Source organism: Aquila chrysaetos (genome assembly GCF_900496995.4).
Source record: "Aquila chrysaetos chrysaetos chromosome W unlocalized genomic scaffold, bAquChr1.4 W_unloc_3, whole genome shotgun sequence".
Classification (NCBI taxonomy): Eukaryota; Metazoa; Chordata; class Aves; order Accipitriformes; family Accipitridae; genus Aquila; species Aquila chrysaetos.
In genome coordinates, this window is record NW_024470323.1 from 3,477,928 (window position 1) to 3,500,559 (window position 22,632).

At 45.7% G+C, this 22,632-nt stretch overlaps 1 long non-coding RNA gene across 1 annotated transcript; it reads left to right on the forward strand.

The window, feature by feature from the left end:
* The first annotated feature begins 4,939 nt into the window (after nucleotides 1-4,939).
* Nucleotides 4,940-22,271, forward strand: LOC121233024. The gene is made up of 4 exons (XR_005931827.1): nucleotides 4,940-5,061; nucleotides 8,105-8,116; nucleotides 21,211-21,214; nucleotides 22,260-22,271. It is a non-coding gene; the product is annotated as an uncharacterized LOC121233024 (long non-coding RNA).
* Nucleotides 22,272-22,632: the final 361 nt, after the last annotated feature.

Here is a 22,632-nt window from a genome sequence, read left to right on the forward strand (position 1 = left end):
TCATGCACCAGCCTCTGGGAAAATTGAGCGATACAATGGACTGTTAAAGACTACATTGAGAGCAATGGGGGGTGGAACTTTCAAACATTGGGATACACATTTAGCAAAAGCCACCTGGTTAGTCAACACCAGAGGATCTGCCAATCGGGGTGGCCCTGCCCAGTCAGAATTTTTACGTACTGTAGAAGGGGATAAAGTCCCTGTAGTGCACACAAAAAATATGTTAGGGAAGACAGTCTGGGTTACTCCTGCCTCAGGCAAAGGTAAACCCATTCGTGGGATTGCTTTTGCTCAAGGGCCTGGGTGCACTTGGTGGGTGATGCGAAAAGATGGGGAAGTCCGATGTGTGCCTCAAGGGGATTTAATTTTAGGTGAGAATAGCCAGAATTAAACTGTATGATACTAGTTGCTATATAACCCTGCTACTGTATGTTATCATTACTATAATTGTTATATGCTATATCCATAGTACTATAGTAAGAATCACTTAGATCAAGCAAGAAAAACTGTGATAAAACTGAGCGAAGCGCAGTAGTGATGGAACCAGAACTGACTCCAGCATGCAACAATCCAACGGTGCACACCATCCTCCTGCTGCGTCCAATGTCAACTGCTCGTCATACTGCACTGAAGCCCAACTCTGCTCTACCGACTGAGAGGACTTTGCACCATCCCTCCTGCCCAGAAAGACTGGTATGACGGATGGAGCCCAGAGTCAGGAACTAAATGAACTCAATGAACATTTAATGAACATAACCCATAAACTAAAGGAATGATATCTCTGTGTATGTATATATATATATATATATATCATTGTTCATATGTCTCAAAGTGATAGATAAGGTGTTGATGATTGACCAGGATGTAACTAAAGGTATGGGAACTGAGCATGACGTCAATGGTATAGAATAAGGGGTGGATACTGTCCTAGTTTCAGCTGGGATAGAGTTAACTGTCTTCCTAGTAGCTGGTACGGTGCTATGTTTTGAGTTCAGTATGAGAAGAATGTTGATAACACTGATGTTTTCAGTTGCTGCTAGTAGTGTTTAGGACTAATGTCAAGGATTTTTCAGCTTCTCATGCCCAGCCAGCGAGAAAGCTGGAGGGGCACAAGAAGTTGGCACAGGACACAGCCAGGGCAGCTGACCCAAACTGGCCAACAGGGTATTCCATACCATATGACGTCCCATCTAGTATAGGAACTGGGAAGTGGGGGCGGGGAATCGCCGCTCGGGGGACTAGCTGGGTGCCGGTCGGCGGGTGGTGAGCAATTGTACTGCGCATCATTTGTACATTCCAATCCTTTCATTATTGCTGTTGTCATTTTATTAGTGTTATCATTATCATTATCCGTTTCTTCTTTTCTGTTCTATTAAACTGTTCTTATCTCAACCCGTGGGTTTTGCTTCTTTTTTCCCGATTTTCTCCCCCATCCCACTGGGTGGGGGGGGAGTGAGTGAGCGGCTGCGTGGTGCTTAGTTGCTGGCTGGGGTTAAACCACGACAGTGAGGGATGAAGATGAACCAGGGTCATCACGGGGAACAGGAGGAAGAGGCAGAACCAGAGGTAATCACCCGATCCCTATCCTTGAGTGAGCTGCAGGATATGCGAAAAGATTTCAGTCGTCGTCCAGGTGAGCATATTATCACCTGGCTGCTCCGATGCTGGGACAATGGGGCTAGTAGCCAGGAATTAGAAGGTAGGGAAGCCAAGCAGCTGGGATCGCTTGCCAGGGAAGGGGGCATTGACAAGGCAATTGGAAAAGGGACACAAGTGTCATGGTTTAACCCCAGCCAGCAACTAAGCACCATGCAGCCGCTCACTCACTCCCCCCCCACCCAGTGGGATGGGGGAGAAAATCGGGAAAAAGAAGCAAAACCCACGGGTTGAGATAAGAACAGTTTAATAGAACAGAAAAGAAGAAACTAATAATGATAATGATAACACTAATAAAATGACAACAGCAATAATGAAAGGATTGGAATATACAAATGATGCGCAGTGCAATTGCTCACCACCCACCGACTGGCACCCAGCTAGTCCCCGAGCGGCGATTCCCTGCCCCCACTTCCCAGTTCCTATACTAAATGGGACGTCACATGGTATGGAATACCCCATCGGCCACTTTGGGTCAGCTGCCCTGGCTGTGTCCTGTGCCAACTTCTTGTGCCCCTCCAGCTTTCTTGCTGGCTGGGCATGAGAAGCTGAAAAATCCTTGACTTTAGACTAAACATTACTTAGCAACAACTGAAAACATCAGTGTTATCAACATTCTTCACATACTGAACTCAAAACATAGCACTGTACCAGCTACTAGGAAGACAGTTAACTCTATCCCAGCTGAAACCAGGACAACAAGCCATCAGCCTCTGGAGGCGACTCCTGTCAGGCGTGAAGGAAAGGTACCCCTTCAAGGAAGATGTTGTATGTCAACCAGGCAAGTGGACCACCATGGATAGAGGTATCCAATATCTGAGGGAATTAGCTGTGCTAGGGATGATTAATTATGACCCGGACAATGCGCAATTACCCAGAGATCCAGACGAAGTCCAATGCACATGACTCATGTAGCAGAAGTTTGTACCGAGCACACCATCGTTGTATGCCAACCCATTGACAATAATGACCTGGAAAGATGAAGAGGCACTGATGGTGGATGAAATGGCTCGCCAACTCCGGCAATACGAAGAAAATCTCTCTTCCTCCCTACAAGCCTGCATCTCAGCTGTGGGGAAGCTGTCCCGGGATTTCCAGCAATTCAAAGAGGATATGTCCTACTCCCCACCTGTAAGGACCAGTACCTCAGCTATTAGGAGTGAGTGTTCCTCTGCCCAAGAGAGAGAATATAGAAGGTACACACCGCGAGGTGCCCTGTGGTTTTACCTATGTGATCATGGAGAGGACATGAGGAAATGGAATGGAAAACCTACCTCGGTCCTAGATGCACGGGTACGTGAGTTGCAAGGAAAAAACACCACAAAAAGGGATTCTTCCAGGACAAATGTTGCTTCAGTTTCCAAACAGAGTAGAAGGGCTGATCTTACTTCTGATCCTCTTGAAGGGACTTCTAAGTCAGTTTTACAAGAAGTGGGTAATGAATACTCTGACCAGGATTAGAGGGGCCCTGCCTCCAGCCAGGTGGAGGAAAGGGACAACCGGGTTTATTGACCTGTGTTAAACCACAATAGTTTTCAAAATGTGCCAGAGAGCAGTTTAAGAAATTAGCTGTTCTTAGCATTTTCTCTTCTTTCTGCCTGACAATTCCTCAAAGCCTTAATTAAAACTAGGGAGCGCTTCCAGTGCAAGACACTGCAGATGACACACAGCAAGGCAAGTTGGAGCCCTCTGCAGAGCACCATGCTCCTCTGGGGACTTCTGATGGTAGTAGGGAGCGTGAGAGAGCAGAGGGGGGATGGTCATCTCAATCCTCCTCATCTGTAGGAGGCACATGGGCTGTGGAGTGGGGCCGCAACCCCAGGAGCTGCTGCAGGAAGCGCTGCTGGATCCAGGACTGGGTGAGAGGGGCAGGCAAGCATCACATCCTTGGTGGGACACTGTTGGGGTCTCTCTCCTACTCCCTGACACCAGTGAGTAGAAAGATCTACTTACTGGAGGAATTTCCTTACCACTCATTACTGGGAAACATTTCTCCTCCTTCTGACCCCCATCATATCCCTTGCTGCCAAGCAGCAGCATCACTGGACACTTTGGGGTGCCTGGAAGAATGAAAAGGTTTTGCACAGCTCTTCAAGCACATTGTGTCATGATGTGGGAGAGAAGCTTGTTGTAGGTTGGGTCACTTAACGCCAAGAGCTAGGGTAAAAGAAGAGCTAATACCAACTTGCAATGATGAATAAGTTGTCAAAAAAAAAATAAAAGGGCAGACTATCAAGATTGCACTTAATGTTTAGGTTCCTCCTTGGCTGCTTCAGCCCCTCCTTAGCTTCCTGTCTCATTCTGGTAGGTCAAGTGGGACACTTTCTCCCCTGACTCAGAATACACTTTCTTTGTCTCAGCTAACCAATTCCTTCCTCTCCCCACTGGCCAGCCCTGCTGGGCATCCAAGCTCAGAGAGCTGGGAAGAAGCCACACTGCTGCCAGCACATGTCCCAGCTGCAGCCTTGCTCTTCTCTGCCACGTGATTAAAGGCAGCAACCATATCTCCACCTGCTCAGCATGGGCCTCAGCCCAGCACTACTGCCTGTACCAAGGCAGGAAAAGGGTAAGAGGCTGGAGAAGTGAAGGGCATGTCCTTCCAGTAGTAGGGTGTATTGGGTCTGGCTGAGATGGAGTTAATTCTCCCCATAGCAGCCCTCATAGTGCTGTGCTCTGCATCAGTAGCTAGAAAGGTGTTGATAACACACCAGTGTTTTGGCTACTGCTGAGCAGTGCTGGCACAGCATCAAGGCTGTCTCGCCAACATTTTTGCCCCCCTCAACGGCAGGCTGGGGCAGGGCAAGATCTTGGGAGGGGACATGACCAGGACAGCTGACCTAAACTAACCAAACAGATATTCCATACCATATGACATCAGCTCAGATATAAAAGCTAAGTAAAGGGAAATGGAAGGGGGGGCATTTTTGTCTTCCGGAGCAACCACCACGCGTACTGAAGCCCTGCTTCCCAGGAAGTGGCCAGACATCGCCTGCTGATGGGAAGTAGAGAATAATATCATTTGTTTTTCTTTGCTTTCGCGCGCGACCTTTGCTTTCACTTTATTAAACTGTCCTTATCTTGACCCACGAGCCTTTTGTTATATTTTCTCCCCCCTGTCCAGCTGAGGAGGGGGAGTGATAGAGCGGCTTTGGTGGGCACCTGGCACCCAGCCAGGGTCAACCCACCACAGTCCTTTTTGGCACCCAACGTGGGGCACGACAACGGCAGTTTTGCATTAAGCGTGCCTTAGCTAGTTATTAAGTGGCAAGCTCCTGTGCAGGTCACGGAGCTTGTTGGCTGCTTGCTTATCTCTGTTTTGCTGAGTTTGGGAACATGGTAATGCAAATAATGGCTATGTGCTTTGTCCTGGCACTGATGGTTTTACTGTGCTGTGGGAGCTATGTTGTGGAAGAGATGAGGGAACACATCTCCCTCTCCCTACCGGGCATTGATGTGAATGGTTTTATTATGCAGGCTCCTGACGTCCTTGTTCACCCTTATGTGAGCTGTTCAATACTAATAATTAATACTGGTGGTGTATTACGGGTATTGTGGAATCTGGTCTCATCCTGGTATAAGAGAAGACAAGTTTCGGGTGAGGCAATACTGAAATGTGTCCTCAAGCGACCGGTCCCTGGGTGGCAGGGTATATGGAAGGATTTGGGCAGATTCCTAGGACGGTTATCACCTCCCATAATCTGGGACTTTACACCCCAACAGGCAAGCAACCCTGGCAAACTGATGCGCCACCTGATAGAGTAGAGGGGTGCCTTGCCTATCCCAATGAAAACCAGCAGCTTCTTGCGCTGTACTGGGGCCTGTCCTATGCCTACCAAGCCATAGTTCCAACACTCTCAGAGGACCACGGTTGAGACAGGGACCCAGACTGCATCTGAGGACACCATGCTCGAGATAGGGACCCAAACAACAACGACAACTACAGTAATTGCCCCAGTAGTGAAAAAGAAACAATGGATAAGGAGATCAACAGGTCCATACCATCGATTAGTGAGGGAAGAAGAAGAAGAAGAAAGGCTTAATCTAGAAGCCGGTCCTTCAATAAAGAAATTGGAGGAAGGAGTGAGGGAACTTAAACAGGAAGCGGAAACTACCCAGTCCCTGACCTCCTCAGAACTTCGGGACTTGCGGAAAGACTACAGCCGCCAGCCAGGTGAGCGGATCCCTGCCTGGCTGCTCCGATGCTGGGATAATGGGGCCGACAGTCAGCTACTGGAAGGCAAGGAAGCCCAACAGCTGGGATCCCTCGCTAGAAACCGGGGAATTGAAAGAGGAATTGGAAAAGAAGCAGCAATTTGCAGTCTCTGGAGCTGGCTCCTCTCAAGTGTGAGGGCAAGATATCCATTCAAGGAAGATCTTGTGAATTCCTCAGAAAAGTGGACTACCGCAGATGAAGGCATCCAGTACCTGAGAGAATTAGCAGTGGTGGAAGTCATCTACAGTGATCTAGATGATGAGGAGGTCTCCAAAGATCCAGAGGATGTCCTGTGCACACGGGCCATGTGGAGAAAGGTGATTCAAGGTGCCCCAGCGTCGTATTCTAACAGCTTGGCAGCAATGTATTGCCCAGATATGGAAACACCAACTGTGGAGAAAGTGTCGTCTTGGCTCCAAAACTTTGAAGAAAATCTCTGTGTCTCCTCATCCCTACAGGACAGTGCCTTGGCTGTTAGGGACGCTCCAAGAAATCAGTCCTCTCCTGCTCCGGTCAGAGGGAAAGGGAGCCCAAGGCGTATGCCACGTGGTACACTCTGGTTCTTCCTGCGTGACCAAGGGGAGGACATGAGGAAGTGGGATGGTGAACCCACCTTTAAGTTGGAAGCCCGCGTACATGAACTGAGAGGGAAGACAGCTGTTAAGAAGGGGTCACCCAAGAAGAAGGCTGTCAGCGTCGTTGCTGTAGAGGCCCAAGAAAGCAATCAGCAATCCTCCAGGCATAGAAGAACTGAAACCACCTCCCTTGATTCTGGTGAGGGGACTTCTGGTCTGGCACCGCAAGGGTCAGACAGTGAATACTCTGATGAGGAACAGCAATAGAGGGTCCCTGCCTTCGGCCAGAAGAAGGGAAGGGATGACCGGATATACTGGACTGTGTGGATTCAATGGCCTGGCACATCAGACCCACAGAGGTATAAGGCTTTGGTAGACACTGGTGCACAGTGTACGCTGGTGCCATCAGGGTACAGGGGCACAGAACCCATCTGGATCTCTGGAGTGACAGGGGGATGCCAAGAATTGACTATATTGGAGGCTGAGGTGAGCTTGACAGGGGACAAGTGGGAAAAGCACCCCATTGTGACCGGCCCAGAGGCCCCTTGTATCCTTGGCATAGACTACCTCAGGAGAGGGTACTTCAAGGACCCAAAGGGGTACCGATGGGCTTTTGGTGTAGCCACTGTAAACACAGAGAAGATCAAACAGCTATCTACCCTGCCTGGCCTCTCGGAAGATCCCTTCATTGTGGGATTGCTGCGAGTTGAAGAACAGCAGGTGCCAATCGCTACCAGGACGGTGCACCGCCGGCAATATCGGACAAACCGAGACTCCCTGGCTCCCATCCGTGAGCTGATTCATCAACTAGAGAGCCAAGGAGTCATCAGCAAGACTCATTCACCTTTTCATAGTCCTATATGGCCAGTGCAAAAGTCTGATGGAGGGTGGAGGTTAACAGTAGACTATTGTGGCCTGAACGAAGTGACACCACCACTGAGTGCTGCTGTACCAGACATGTTAGAGCTCCAATATGAACTGGCATCAAAGGCAGCCACGTGGTATGCTACAATTGATATTGCCAATGCATTTTTCTCCATTCCTTTGGCAGCAGAGTGCAGGCCACAGTTTGCTTTCACGTGGAGAGGTGTCCAATACACCTGGAATCGACTGCCCCAGGGGTGGAAGCACAGCCCTACCATTTGCCACGGACTAATCCAAACTGCACTGGAACAAGGCGATGCCCCTGAACATTTACAATACATAGATGACATCATCGTGTGGGGCAACGAGGCAGAAGAAGAAGTGTTTGAGAAGGGAAAAAGAGTAATTAAGATTCTTCTGAAAGCTGGTTTTGCCATAAAGAAAAGCAAGGTCAAGGGACCTGCACAGGAGATTCAGTTCTTGGGAATAAAATGGCAGGATGGACGCCGTCATGTCCCTATGGATGTGGTCAACAAGATAGCAACTATGTCTCCACCAGCTAACAAGAAGGAAACACAAGATTTCCTAGGCCTTGTGGGGTTCTGGAGAATGCATATTCCAGGTTATAGTCAGCTTGTGAGCCCTCTCTATCGAGTAACGCGGAAAAAGAACTATTTTGAATGGGGCCCTGAACAACAACAAGCCTTTGAGCATATCAGACAGGAAACAGCTCGTGCAGTAGCTCTTGGGCCTGTCCGGACAGGACCAGATGTACAAAATGTACTCTACACTGCAGCTGGGGAGCATGGTCTCAACTGGAGCCTCTGGCAGAAAACTCCAGGAGAAACCCGAGGTCGACCATTAGGGTTTTGGAGCCGGGGGTACCGAGGATCAGAAGCCCACTACACCCCGACTGAAAAAGAAATACTAGCAGCATACGAGGGGGTTCGAGCCGCTTCCGAAGTTGTTGGTACAGAAGCATATCTCCTCTTGGCACCACGATTGCCTGTGCTACACTGGATGTTCAAAGGAAACATCCCCTCTGCACATCATGCAACCAGCGCTACATGGAGTAAGTGGATAGCATTGATCATGCAACGAGCTCGACTAGGGAAATCCAACCGCCCAGGAATTCTGGAAGAGATCATGGACTGGCCAGAAGGCAGAGATTTTGGAGCAACGCTTGAGGAGGTACCTCGTGCCCAAGAGGCACCACCATATAATGAGTTATCAGAAGACGAAAGGCATTATGCTTTGTTTACTGATGGATCCTGTTGTGTGGTAGGGAACCATCGGAAGTGGAAAGCTGCTGTGTGGAGTCCCACACGACAAGTCGTTGAGGCCACTGAAGGAGAAGGCGAGTCAAGTCAGTTTGCAGAAGTGAAAGCCATCCAACTAGCCCTAGACATTGCTGAACGAGAAAAGTGGCCGGTACTCTACCTCTATACCGACTCTTGGATGGTGGCTAATGCCCTATGGGGGTGGCTACAGCAGTGGAAGAAGACCAATTGGCAACGCAGGGGTAAACCCATCTGGGCAGCAGCATTGTGGCAGGACATTGCTGCCCGTGTAGAACACATGGCTCTAAAGGTACGTCATGTAGATGCTCACATGCCCAAAAGCCATGCCACTGAAGAACATCGAAATAATGAACAGGTAGACAAGGCTGCCAAAATAGAAGTAGCTCAGGTGGACCTGGACTGGGAGCGTAAGGGTGAGCTATTTGTAGCTCGATGGGCCCATGAGACATCAGGGCATCTAGGGAGAGATGCAACATATAGGTGGGCTCGTGATCGAGGGGTGGACCTGACCATGGAAGCCATCACACAGGTCACTCATGAATGTGAAACATGTGCTGCAATCAAACGAGCCACCAGAGTAAAGTCTCCCTGGAACAGAGGGCGCTGGCTGGGTTTTCGATATGGCGAGGCCTGGCAAATTGACTACATTGGACCACTGCCACGAACACGCCAAGGCAAGCGCTACATACTCACGATGGTGGAAGCAACTACTGGTTGGCTAGAAACATACCCTGTAAACCATGCCACTGCCCGAAACACCATCTTAGGCCTCGAAAGGCAAATTCTATGGCGACATGGTACCCCAGAAAGAATTGAATCAGACAATGGGACTCATTTCCGAAATAACCTCATAAGCTCCTGGGCAAAGAAACACGGCATTGAGTGGGTGTACCACATCCCCTATCACCTGCAAGCATCTGGAAAAATTGAGAGCTATAATGGACTGTTAAAGACTATGTTGAGAGCGCTAGGCAATGGGACATGGAAGCATTGGGATACAAATTTAGCAGAAGCCACTTGGCTAGTTAACACCAGAGGATCTGCTAACCGTCCTGGTCCTGCCCAAACAAAACCCTTACATACTGTGGGAGGAGATAAGGTCCCCGTAGTACACATGGGGAAGTGGCTGGGGAAGGGGGTGTGGATTTCTCCTCCCATGGGAAAAAGCAAACCCATTCGTGGGATTGTCTTTGCTCAAGGACCTGGGTGTACTTGGTGGGTAATACGGAAGGATGGGGAGACCTGGTGTGTGCCTCAAGGACATTTAACCTTGAGGGAAAAATAATCTGTGATGTGAGTTGTATGTTGTAGGAAGTAATGTAGCAGGAATGACCTGAACTGCAGAGGAGTGAACTTCGCAGGGAACCAGACAAGTGCAATGGTGACCCAAACCAAGCCGGTGTTGGTGCCCAACGATCGAACATACTGCTTCTCCTGTCCTGACCACTCATCTTGACGGATGGGGCCCAAGTCATAAGCTGTGGGTGAACATCTGGAGGAGTGGAAGAAGCCCATGGAATATCTATCTGTTAAAGGACAGGGGATAGTAATTAATAAGAATGTATAAATCTGTATGTTGGGTATAAAAGTGGTTTAAGTATGTAGTTTCAGTTGTAAGTGTTGGTAAGAAGGGATTTCAGTAATGAGAATTAAATACAATGGCGTGGTTAGAAGACATGTGTATTAAATTATGTGGGACCTGAGCATGACGCAAATGGTATGGAATAAGGGGTGGAGATTGTATTGGGTCTGGCTGAGATGGAGTTAATTCTCCCCATAGCAGCCCTCGTAGCGCTGTGCTCTGCATCAGTAGCTAGAGAGGTGTTGATAACACACCAGTGTTTTGGCTACTGCTGAGCAGCGCTGGCACAGCATCAAGGCTGTCTCCCCGACATTTTTGCCCCCTCCCTCAATGGCAGGCTGGGGCAGGGCAAGATCTTGGGAGGGGACATAACCAGGACAGCTGACCTAAACTAACCAAACAGATATTCCATACCATATGACGTCAGCTCAGATATAAAAGCTAAGTAAAGGGAGACGGAAGGGGGGGCATTTTTTTTTTTTTGTCTTCCGGAGCAACCACTACGCGTACTGAAGCCCTGCTTCCCAGGAAGTGGCCAGACATCGCCTGCTGATGGGAAGTAGAGAATAACATCATTTGTTTTTCTTTGCTTTTGCGCGTGACCTTTGCTTTCACTTTATTAAACTGTCCTTATCTTGACCCACGAGTCTTTTGTTATATTTTCTCCCCCCTCTCCAGCTGAGAAGGGGGAGTGATAGAGCGGCTTTGGTGAGCACCTGGCACCCAGCCAGGGTCAACCCACCACAAAGATAGAAAAAAGAAAAAGAAAAAAGAAAAGAAGAAGAAAACAAACAAAACGTCTATTCCAGATTGGGCTAGAACAGGAATAATAATCCTTCAAGACTGGTTTGGCACAATCGAAGTATTTCTCTCCTGTCGTTGCAGACTGCTCTGCTCTTGCCTCAAACATTTCTGTTACCCTGGGGTTGCATTTCTAAGTGAGCACTGAAAGAAGTCAGAGACCCTTAGTTTTACAATTCCAAAAGGTATTGGAAACAATTACTTTTTAGTTGGGAAATCCATCAAACCCAACTATTTCCCAAGGCAAGTTTTGGTTTTGAGAAATCAGAATTTATGTATTTTTTGGACAGGGGGAAAATCATAAGATTTCCTGAACATCTCCATGCCGATCCCCTTGAGCCAGAGGATTTCACGGTGCTGTTTCCTTGTCTTCTGGCAGTCAAAGGCAACCATGGGTAATGAAATGAATAAGCAAAATAAGAGACAGCTCTGGGATCAGATATCCCTTGGCTAGGCCACTCCAAACATGCCAGATTTGTTTCTTTACGAGGCCCTGTATAGCTGGGCTATTTCTCTGCTGGCACCTGGCTCTGACAATATGTTATTTTCATACTCTGATTACCAAAGCATTGATAACCTCATGGGGAATTGAGATAGATCTCTGTTTAGTAGATCTTCCTTCATTCTCAGCAGGTATTTTCCCATCTGGCCTTTTACCTGTCACTTATGATGGCAAAGCCCAAAGTGAAGAGACTCGGTCACTTTTCTTTTTCTTTTTTTTGGTGCTGTTTATAATTTTTACTGAGAAAAGCAAGACATGCTCCATAAATCAGCCTGCAAGTTAGAGAGTCACACTGGGGAGTATGCAGCGGGATGAGGCACCAACTGATCTTTGCAGATGATAAAGCTGTAGGCAGCCTCCTAGGGTGTGAAACTGTGTACCGTTGCATCCCCCATGAGTATTTCACAAGAGGTTCTCCAAACTATCTGAACAGCCCCATTGGGATGGGCTGCCAGGTCTGTGCCAGCTGCATCCACAAAGCCAGTCACCTGCTTGGGCGTGCAGTGGCTGGAAATGTGCTCAGACCTTCCCGAAGGTCACAGCAGTCAAATATCATGCTTGGATTCATTCAATATGCAGCAGGGAGCTCCACTCCTCTTTTATAGGACCTTAAGTTGCTTGATGTAAGGCCGCATGCAAATCACTGCCCAAGGATGTGTTTGTCATATAATTAATATTAGCTCCCAACCCAGAGCACACTTCTGTCAACACAGAATAAATATTCCCCATCAGGAGGAGGGTTGGAGACATCAGGACTTGAAGCACTTGGATAGCTTGTGCTAGCCATCAAGGAATGCTTCCCCTGGTGCTTCAAGGCAGCGAGCTATAAGATTGCTCATTTTTTATTTCAAGAGTTTTTGGGTTGGGTTTTTTTAATGATTTAACCCAATTTTCCCTTTGGGAGTGGCCTCTCCCTTCCCCAAGGCGTGGTTGAAAGCCTGTTGTCCAGAAATTTCCAGCACGCTTATGGACATGCAGGGGAACAGAGAGGCTCAGAGCAAGTCTGGCTCTGTACCTGTTTTAGGGTGGTTTCGAGGATACCCAAGAAGGCGAATGTGGACACATATTTAGCTAACATCGGTTGCAAGAGCATTCCAGACACCTTTAGAAGACCTTGAACAGAATAAACAAGACTAAAAAAGAAAGATGCCAATTAGAAGAACACAGGTGCGCATTCCACGATAAAGGGAACTTGGCACAAAGAACCTCAATTCGGCAGTTTATCTTGACCAATTAGACTGAGACAAGTTTTGCATGTTTTAGTTGGTATAACCAATTATGTCTTATGTTTATGCGCATGTACAGAGTTAGTATAACCAATTATATTTTATGCTTGTGCGCGTGTACAGTGACTTTGCAGAATATGTGACTATAAGTATGTGTGTGTTTTAGCAATAAAGGGTCGTCTGTTGTCTGCTCTCAAGATTACAGGCGTCCGTCTACTTCAATCTCCTCAAATGGTGACCCCGACGTGATTGCGGGCCGAGAAAACGCTGGAATTGCTGGAAGTGCGTCCGGAGGAGACTCTAGCAGAACGATCGTCTAGCCAGCTGGACTGAGCGGACAACTTTCTCCCGGGAGATCAATCACCCTGCTCGTTTGGAAGTAAGGTGAGCGGCTAGAAGGATTAAAATGGGTGCCCAGATGTCTGCGGAAGAAGGGGCAATTGTACAAATGCTTTCGCATATCCTCTCCGTGAGAGGAGTTAAATATGATTCAAATACTTTACGTATGATGCTGAAGTGGCTTAAGGACCATGGTGCCCCCACTTCGAATGTAGAAGTCTTTGAAATTAAAAATTGGGAAGAAATGGGAAAAGTAATTTGGGACTTCGTATCTCGTGGGGACGTGAAGGCTCAGAAAATCTCCGCTACGTGGAGACTGGTGCTGGAAACACTGAAAGCCCTTAAGGCAGAAAAGGAGGTGGCTGCTGCTGTAAAAATTTGAATTGAAAATACCCCGGAAAAAGAGAAAAGTGTGTGTGGCGAGGTGGTAAATAATTCGGACAGCGATGAGCAATTAAACACCGAGGGAGATGTCATTAATGGAGGCAACGATCAACTTTTAAGCAACCTGCCTCTCGAGCAGAGACCTATCCCCTCTGCACCTCCCTATGAGGCAGATACATCCCCAGGAGAAGCTATAAAAAAGCGATGGAAGGACATAAATGATAAAATGTTAACCGAAGGTCTAAATCCTGTGGCTTTTCCAGTTACAGTCAGGCAGAATGCCCCAAACGTGTGGCAACCTTTCAATTGGGATTAATAAAAGAAGTACGGAAAACAGTAATGGCTAATGGACTGTCTGCTCCGTTTAGTCAGGCGTTATTGGAGAATATATTTTCTGGTCAAATTTTAATGGGCTTTGACTGTACACAATTGGCTACAATGATTTTAACCCCGACTCAGCGTCTATTATGGAAGGTGAAATGGGCAGAATTATGTGATTTAGCAGCACTAAGAAATTTGGACCGCCCAGAAGGAGATCCGCGGTATATGATCACTTCTGCACAAATGATGGGGACTGGTGACTTTGCAGATGTTAATAGGCAAGCAAGGCTACCGGTGGAAGCATTACAAGAATCAGCTTTCCTTAGCTCTGAAGGCAATGGTAACCTTGCCTGAAAGCCGGAAAGCCACAACAATCATTTACAAGTATAAGGCAGGGTAATACGGAACCTTATATGTCCTTTATGATCGTCTGCGAGATGCTATTGAAAAGCAAATAGATAATGTTGATGCCAAAGAAGCATTGATAATAAAATTGGCCGTGGAAAATGCAAATCCAGACTGTAAAAAAATACTACAATCGATGCCAGGAAGAGTGACGCTAGTAGATATGATAGAGGCCTGTAACAAAGTTGGGTCTTTGGAGCATAAAACTGCATTAATGGCCAATGCTTTTGCTGTAGCCATGCGAATGGATACAAAAAAATGTTAAGAAATGCTATAAATGTGGACAACCGGGACATTTGCAATTTCAGTGTAAAGAGGGGCGAAACAAACTGGAAGTTGGGCCTAATATATGCCTTCGTTGTCATAAAGGGAGACATTATGCTAACCAGTGTAGATCTCGTTTCACAAGTGAAGGTGTAGCTCTGCCACCTCGAGGTACCCCATCGCCGGGAAACTACAAGAAGAGCGCGAGGAGCGGTGCGATGACCCCAACAGCTCCGAAAGGATCCCGGAACGGCGCCAAGAAGGATGTCTGGCAGAACTGCCAGCCCGAACAGCTGGAAGTGCCGGAGTGGATGTCTCAACAATAGAAACCATCTCCCTATGGAACTCTCAGGTACACCGTGTGCCAGTAAACGCACAAGGACCATTGGGTAATGGGCTTAGTGCCCTGTTGTTGGGACGGTCTAGTATAACACTACAAGGAATTTTTGTGCTTCCCGGGGTGATTGATGCGGACTACACAGGTCGCATTTATGCTATGATTTGGACGCCATCTCCACCAGTATCGATACAGGAAGGAAGCAGAATTGCACAGCTAGTCCCTTTTAAAGCAAATGTACCATGTAAGGTTAATCAGCAGCGTGGCAATGCAGGGTTTGGATCTACGGGATTAGAAGCTCAAATTATGTGGTCAATGGAGATCAATAAAACAAAACCCAGTATATCAATAGAGTTACAAAATGCAAAGAACAGGCCAGAAAAAATAAAATTACAAGCATTAGTGGATACTGGAGCAGATGTAACGGTTCTGTCGTGGGAGGACTGGCCTGTTACTTGGGAGCTTTCTGAGATGGATTCGAAACTGTTCGGTGTGGGAGGATTATCAAAAACTCGACAAAGCAAATATATGATTCAATTGATTTGTCAAAATTCAGTTTCTTATATCAAACCTTATGTAACCAATATCCCTATGAACCTGATAGGCAGGGATGCATTAAGTCAAATGGGATGTGTGCTTAGTACGGGAGACAATTTTGTGGCGCGGCCATTGACGGGCGACCATGCCTAAAACTGAAATGGAAAACAGAGGAACCGGTTTGGGTAGATCAATGGCCGCTGACTGAATATAAGGTCGCCATCCTGAAACAGTTAGTACAGGAGCAATTGGAACAGGGGCACTTGGTGAATACCACGAGCCCTTGGAATACACCAGTTTTTGTCATTCCAAAAAAATCTGGGAAATGGAGACTGTTGCATGATTTAAGAAAAAATAAATGAAGTAATGGAAAATATGGGAGCCCTTCAATTAGGGTTACCCACGCCTACTATGATTCCACAAGGATGGAACATTTTGGTTATTGATTTAAAGGATTGGTTTTTTACAATATATTTAGACCCGAAAGATGCGGAAAAATTTGCCTTTTCTATCCCCACCATAAACAAACAGGAACCCATGGAACGTTATCATTGGGTAGTTCTGCCACAAGGAATGAAAAATTCTCCAACCATATGCCAATCCTATGTATCCCAAGCTCTAAAAGGGTTTAGACAACAAAATCCAGACTTGATTATTTATCACTATATGGATGATATCTTGATAGCAGGGAAAAGAGAGTTATCCGAAAAGCTCAAAGAATTGACTACACAATTGTCTGATTTTGGTTTAAAAATAGCACCAGAAAAGGTACAAAAAATGCAACCATGGAAATATTTAGGCTGGAAGATTTTAGAAAAAACTATAGTTCCACAAAAACTGGAAATTACAGACAAGATTGAAACATTGAATGATGTGCAAAAATTACTGGGGACAATCAATTGGGTTCGAACGCTGTTGGGAATAGATAATGAGCTTTTGACCCCTTTATTTGAAATGTTACGAGGCGACACTACCTTAACGGCACCTCGACAATTGACCCCTCAAGGTAAACAAGCATTACAACAGATAGCAGATATAATATCCCAGAGTCAGGCTTTTAGGATTAAAGAAAATCTTGACGTTAATCTTAGCATTTTAAACCGAGAAAAAACAACCCCTCGGGATCATATATCAATGGGAGGGGAGTCACAAAGACTTGTTAATAATAGAATGGATCTTTTTAGCTCATCAGGCCCGAAAAACCATATTTTCTCGAATTTAAATCGGATTATTGAGATTTGTGGACAAGAACCACACACGATTGTTGTTCCTTTGACTCAAGGATATTTACAATGGTGTCTACAGAATAGTCTAACTTTACAAATTGCTTTTGCAGATTTCGAAGGAAAGAGAGATATTCATCTTCCTGCACACAAAATGTTTACCTTGCTACAAAATATACAACTAGAAGAAAAAGAATTGTGTGCAGAGTTAGCTACTGATGGTCCTACAGTATTTACGGATGGCAGTGGAAAAACAGGAAAGGCAGTAGTAGTTTGGAAAGAAGGTCAGGTATGGAAAAATCACATTGTCACATGTGAAGGCTCCCCCCAAGTGGTGGAACTTCAAGCTGTAATAGAAGTATTTAAAAAGTGGCAGGATGTTGAGGTCAATATTATTGCTGATTCTTTATATGTGGTAGGTGTAGTAAAACGCTTGAGACGGGCTTATTTGAAAGAAATTGATAACATCACATTGTTTGAAAAATTTAAGATGTTGCTATTTCTGTTAAACCAACGGACAAAGTGTTATTATATAATGCATGTGCGAAGTCACACCAGTTTGCCTAGATGGATCACAGAAGGGAATAAACGAGCTGATTTACTAGCTAATCCTGTATGGACTGGGCCACCCCCCAATAAACTTCTACAGGCACGTGGAGCTCATAGTTTTTTCCACCAACCAGCGAAAGTATTAGCCAAACAGTTTCAAATTTCTATAGCAGATGCCAAAGCCATCATTCAATCCTGTGCTGAGTGCCAGAAATTATCTGGACACGGAGATGGCGCTGTAAATCCTAGGGGTCTGCGATCCTTGCAATTGTGGCAGACTGATGTGACTCATGTACCAGCTTTTGGAAAATTGTGTTATGTTCATGTTTCTGTTGATACATATTCCTTGATGATATGGGCCACAGCACTTGCGGGCGAAACAAGTCGACATCTACAAACACACTTACGACAAGCATTTGCAGTAATGGGTGTCCCGGCCCAGATAAAACAGATAACGGACCATGTTTTATAGCACAACGGACTCAGGAATTTTTTCAGCAATGGGGAGTTACTCATATTACCGGCATTCCTCATTCTCCCACAGGTCAAGCTATAATTGAACGTACTCATAAAGTATTAAAAGATTTTTTGGAAAAACAAAAAACAGGGGAATCTCCTTCAAATAGACTCATGAAAGCAATATATGTGATGAATTTTTTGACCTTGCGTGGAGAGTCAGTTGTTCCCCCTGTAGTTCGGCATTTTCAAACAATGAATAGTGGGATTCAAAATATTGATAATGGGTGGAAAGTCTGGGTTAAAAATATTGAGCGTCAGCAATAGGAAGGACCTTTTAAAGTAATAACGTGGGGCCGAGGTTATGCTTGTGTCATTACAGAAAATGGGCCAAAGTGGATTCCAACTAAGTGGACGAAACCTTATGCTGAGATTGATATGGAACACACTGACTGTAGTAAGCAGCATGACAGTGACACCGGTGATTGATCCACATCGTTTAACACCGTGGGACAGTAAGAATGTTTGGGTGACAGTGGCTAAAGCTATTAATCAAACCTCTTTTTGTGTGTCTTTTATTCTTATGTATTTTATTAGGTATAATGTTGCTTTTACTGTGTTTAATTAATTGTGTTCATAGATCTTGTAGGTCCCCTTGGCCAACATAACAGGTCAAGATTCTCTGTGCATTACAACCGCATCGCAAAGCCCATGAACCAATTAGACAGGATGGCTATGACTCGTGCAGCACGCCTGGCCAGTGAGCGCATGCGTCATAGGCTCCCCATGTTCAACCGAGGCGAATTTTGGCACCCGCTGGCCACGTGTGCTGAAATCCATTCCTCTGCAAATGTACAAATACCGGGATTTTCCGAAGAGCATCGGGCTGGTGTACGGCAAGGCCATCGTTGCCTCTGTGGGGACGCCCACATAAAGCTGGCACCTACCGATTGCTGGGCTGAGTTCGCGGAACAAGACAGATTGGTGTAGTCTTAAATCATAGGTTCAGATAGTTTTGATTTATCTCATAGTGGGGTTTTTGTATTTTAATTTGTGTGCCTTGTATGTTGCAATGTGTTTAGGAATTAATTGATGGATCAAGTAAGGCTGTGTTGATTGACAAAAAACAAAAAAGGGGGAATTGTGGACACATATTTAGCTAACATCGGTCGCAAGAGCATTCCAGAGGCCTTTAGAAGACCTTGAACAGAATAAACAAGAAGACAAAAAAAGAAAGATACCAATTAGAAGAACACAGGTGCGCATTCCATGATAAAGGGAACTTGGCACAAAGAACCTCAATTCGGCAGTTTATCTTGACCAATTAGACTGAGACAAGTTTTGCATGTTTTAGTTGGTATAACCAATTATGTCTTATGTTTATGCACGTGTACAGAGTTAGTATAACCAATTATATCTTATGTTTATGCGCGTGTACAGTGTTGATATAACCAATCATATTTTATGCTTGTGCGCGTGTACAGTGACTTTGCAGAATATGTGACTATAAGTATGTGTGTGTTTTAGCAATAAAGGGTCGTCTGTTGTCTGCTCTCAAGATTACAGGCGTCCGTCTACTTCAATCTCCTCAGGCGAACACACACACACTGACTATAAAGGGAAAAAGCAAGCATTTATTAACTACAGATGTGCGTTATGCTAAGGGTATCTTGTAAAGCAAGTTAACATACCGACCCGAGGACTGTGAGGAAGATGGACCATCCGTACATTCTTGTGCCGTCTTGCGCCGCGAGCTCAGCCCAGCAATCGGTAGGTGCCAGCTTTACGTGGGCGTCCCCACGGAGGCAACGGTGGCCTCACCGTACACCAGCCCAATGCTCTTCAGAAAATTCTGGTATTTATACATTTGCAGAGGAACGGGTTTCAGCACACGTAGCCAGCGGGTGCCAAAACACGCCTCGATTATAACATAGGGAGCCTATGATGCATGCGCTCGCTGGCCAGGCGTGCTGCACGAGCCATAGCCACCCTGTCTATTGGTTCATGGGCTTTGTACATGTGGCATATTGTCATCATCCAGCAGTCACGCGACGATCATGCACACAGCTGTGCTGTGCAACAGCCTGCTGCCCGTCCTCCCCCAGTATTGCTCAGCTCTCTTATCTCTGTGGTCAGCATTCCAAGCAACAGGCAACAAACCATCCATTTTCTGTGCTGACTGCATTTTCCTCAGCTATCTATCTCTCCCCCAGTGTTCATCCACGGACCAAAATCCCATCTTTTAACCCTTCCGTATACAGGTAGCTCCTGTGAGAAGCTGCTAGAAGCTTCCCCGGCTCCGAGTCGGACCTACCTCTGGCCAAGGCCGACCCAATCAGTGACGGTGGTAGCACCTCTGGGACAACAGATTTAAGAAGGGGAAGCTGCAGTGAGTAGTAGGATTGGAATGTGAGAGGAACACCTATGCAGATACCGAGGGCAGTGAAGAAGGAGGGGAAGGAAGTGCACCAAAGGAGGTGATGCCCCTGCAGCCCGTGGTGAGATGGCAGGCTGTCCCCCTGCAGCCCATGGAGGTGAGCAGGGGAGCAGATGCCCACCTGCAGCCTGTGGAGGAGCCCACGCCGGAGCAGGTGGATGCCCCCGAAGATGGCCGTGACTCCATGGGAAAGCCCGCGCTGGAGCAGTCTGTGACTGAAGATCGGCCCGCGGAAAGGACCCACGCCAGGGAAGTTCATGAAGAACTGCAGCCCGTGGGAAGGACTCATGCCGGAGAAGTTTGTGAAGGACTGTCTCCCGTGGGAGGGACCCCACGCTGGAGCAGGGGGAGAGTGTGAGGAGTCCTCCCCCTGAGGAGGAAGGAGCGGCAAGAGACAATGTGTGGCAAACTGACTGCAACCCCCATTCCCCGTCCCCCTGCGCTGCTGGGGGGAGGAGGTAGAGAATTCAGGAGTGAAGCTGTGCCTGGGAAGAAGGGAGGAGTGGGGGGAAGGTGTTCTAAGGTTTGGTTTTACTTCTCAGTATCCTTGTTTTGATTTGATTTGTAGTAAATTAAATTGATTTTGTTTCTTCCCCAAGTTGAGCCTGTCTTTTGCCCGTGACCATAAGTGGTGAGTGATCCCTCCCTGTCCTTGTCTCGACCCACGAGCTTTTCTTTGTATTTTCTCCTCATCCCTTGGGGGCCGGGGGTGGGGAGGAGTGAGTGAGTGGCTTCCTGGTGCCTTGTTGCCCTCTGGGTTTAAACCACGACACCTGACAACACCATACTACCATAATTGCCCAAACTCTACAGTGTGCTAGAGTACTTGATGGAAAATACAAGTTAGAACTTCTGTTAAGCCTCAGATATGTTAACACCAAAGCAAGTAAAATGCCTCCTGAAAGTGCTTCTGATAAGATATAGTTCTGATTAAATTTGGAAAAAAAAACACCAAAACCCCACATTTTGCTACTTATAGATGTGTTTAAGTTTTTGTATTGTTTCCTAACAGAGAAAAAGGAAAACCTTAGTCTTGGAGACTGAGTTTTGTCCCAATTTAATATTTTAAGATCACCAAAAACTACCTGCTTCTCAAAATAAATATATAGCAGTCTGTATCTCCCTGCCCTAAACCACATATATAACAGATTATTTGCTGCCATTCAAGAGATTTATTGCACTTTACATAATACACAAAAGCAAATAAATCAAAAAGAACACCAAAATACAGAGAAAAGAAGGGTGTTCCAGAATATACAACATCCAAGGTAAAATACAAGGAGGGTGAAGGTGGGAAGGGAGATATGAAAAATACATATATTAAACAGAAGTTGATCTTTAAGTACAGTAAACATTATTATGTTTATGTATTATATTATTATGTATTATCAGATGTAGAATGAAAGCATTTAGAAATACTTCTACTTTCTCAAGCTTAAAAACACAATCTCTGTATTATTAGGAAAATCTCATTCCCTAACTATTGTACCAATTAGTCTTTATAGTATGAAATTGTATGAAAGAGAGCGTGAGAGAGCTTACATTGTATACTGCATAGTCATGGTTAAATAAGCATGACTGAAAGACCCTAGCTCATTGCTAGGACAGCCCCCATCCTGAAGAATAAAGGATACCCTGGACTACCAAGATAACGCCAGCATCCTAGCCCCTCTAACACCTCTGTGAAACCCTCCCATTGTCTGGCATCATAGATAACTAACTGTAGCAAGACCAACTCCAAGGACATATAGATCAAGAAAGAAGCAGGTGGATGATGATGCCATAGAATTATAGTTGCTTTGCAAAACAGTAGTGTGTGTGTGTTAAGTAGTGATTGGTCAAATCATGTTGTACCTGAATGCTTGAAAGGTGTAAGAACCATGTGTAAAACTGCATTCAGGGTGCCTCAAATTGAATGGGACACCTCATGAGCATGAATAAAAAAGTTACTCTTGTAATTCTATACTTTGTGATCTAGCCTCTCTCTCCTTGGTTGGCACGGGCCAGGTGCAAAGTTTTCGTGACAATATCCCGAAAAGGACAAAATAGACCTAACTTTCTGTAGACCACTGTATGATTTATTCCTAGTGTTAAAAACAAAGATGTTAACAAAAGACTCTTAATTTGTGTATTCTGTGCTTTAAGCTATTTAATATTAATGTAACCAACTTATGCAGCTACTGCATTAAAGGTATTGATGGCAGCATGCTTAAAACTGATTTAGCTTAATTTGGTTTTAATTTAAGTCACCTTTAAAACACTTCAAAATTTTATTCAGGAATTACAGAACTCGGGAACACAAAAGGATGTACAAAAGTGAATCACTGCCCCCCTGAACAGTGTCACCATCAGACTGAACAGTAAAAATAGGAAACTATTTAAATATATGAACAGAAAGCTTTTTCTCAAAGTCTTTTATTTATTTAAATCAGACCACACACACAGTGTGTTTATTATTATAAATAAACTTGCCTGCTTTAAACTTCTAAGTTGTTGTCCTGGTTTCAGCTGGGATAGAGTTAATTGTCTTCCTAGTAGCTGGTACAGTGCTATGTTTTGAGGTCAGTATGAGAAGAATGTTGATAACACTGATGTTTTCAGTTGTTGCTAGTAGTGTTTAGACTAATGTCAAGGATTTTTCAGCTTCTCATGCCCAGCCA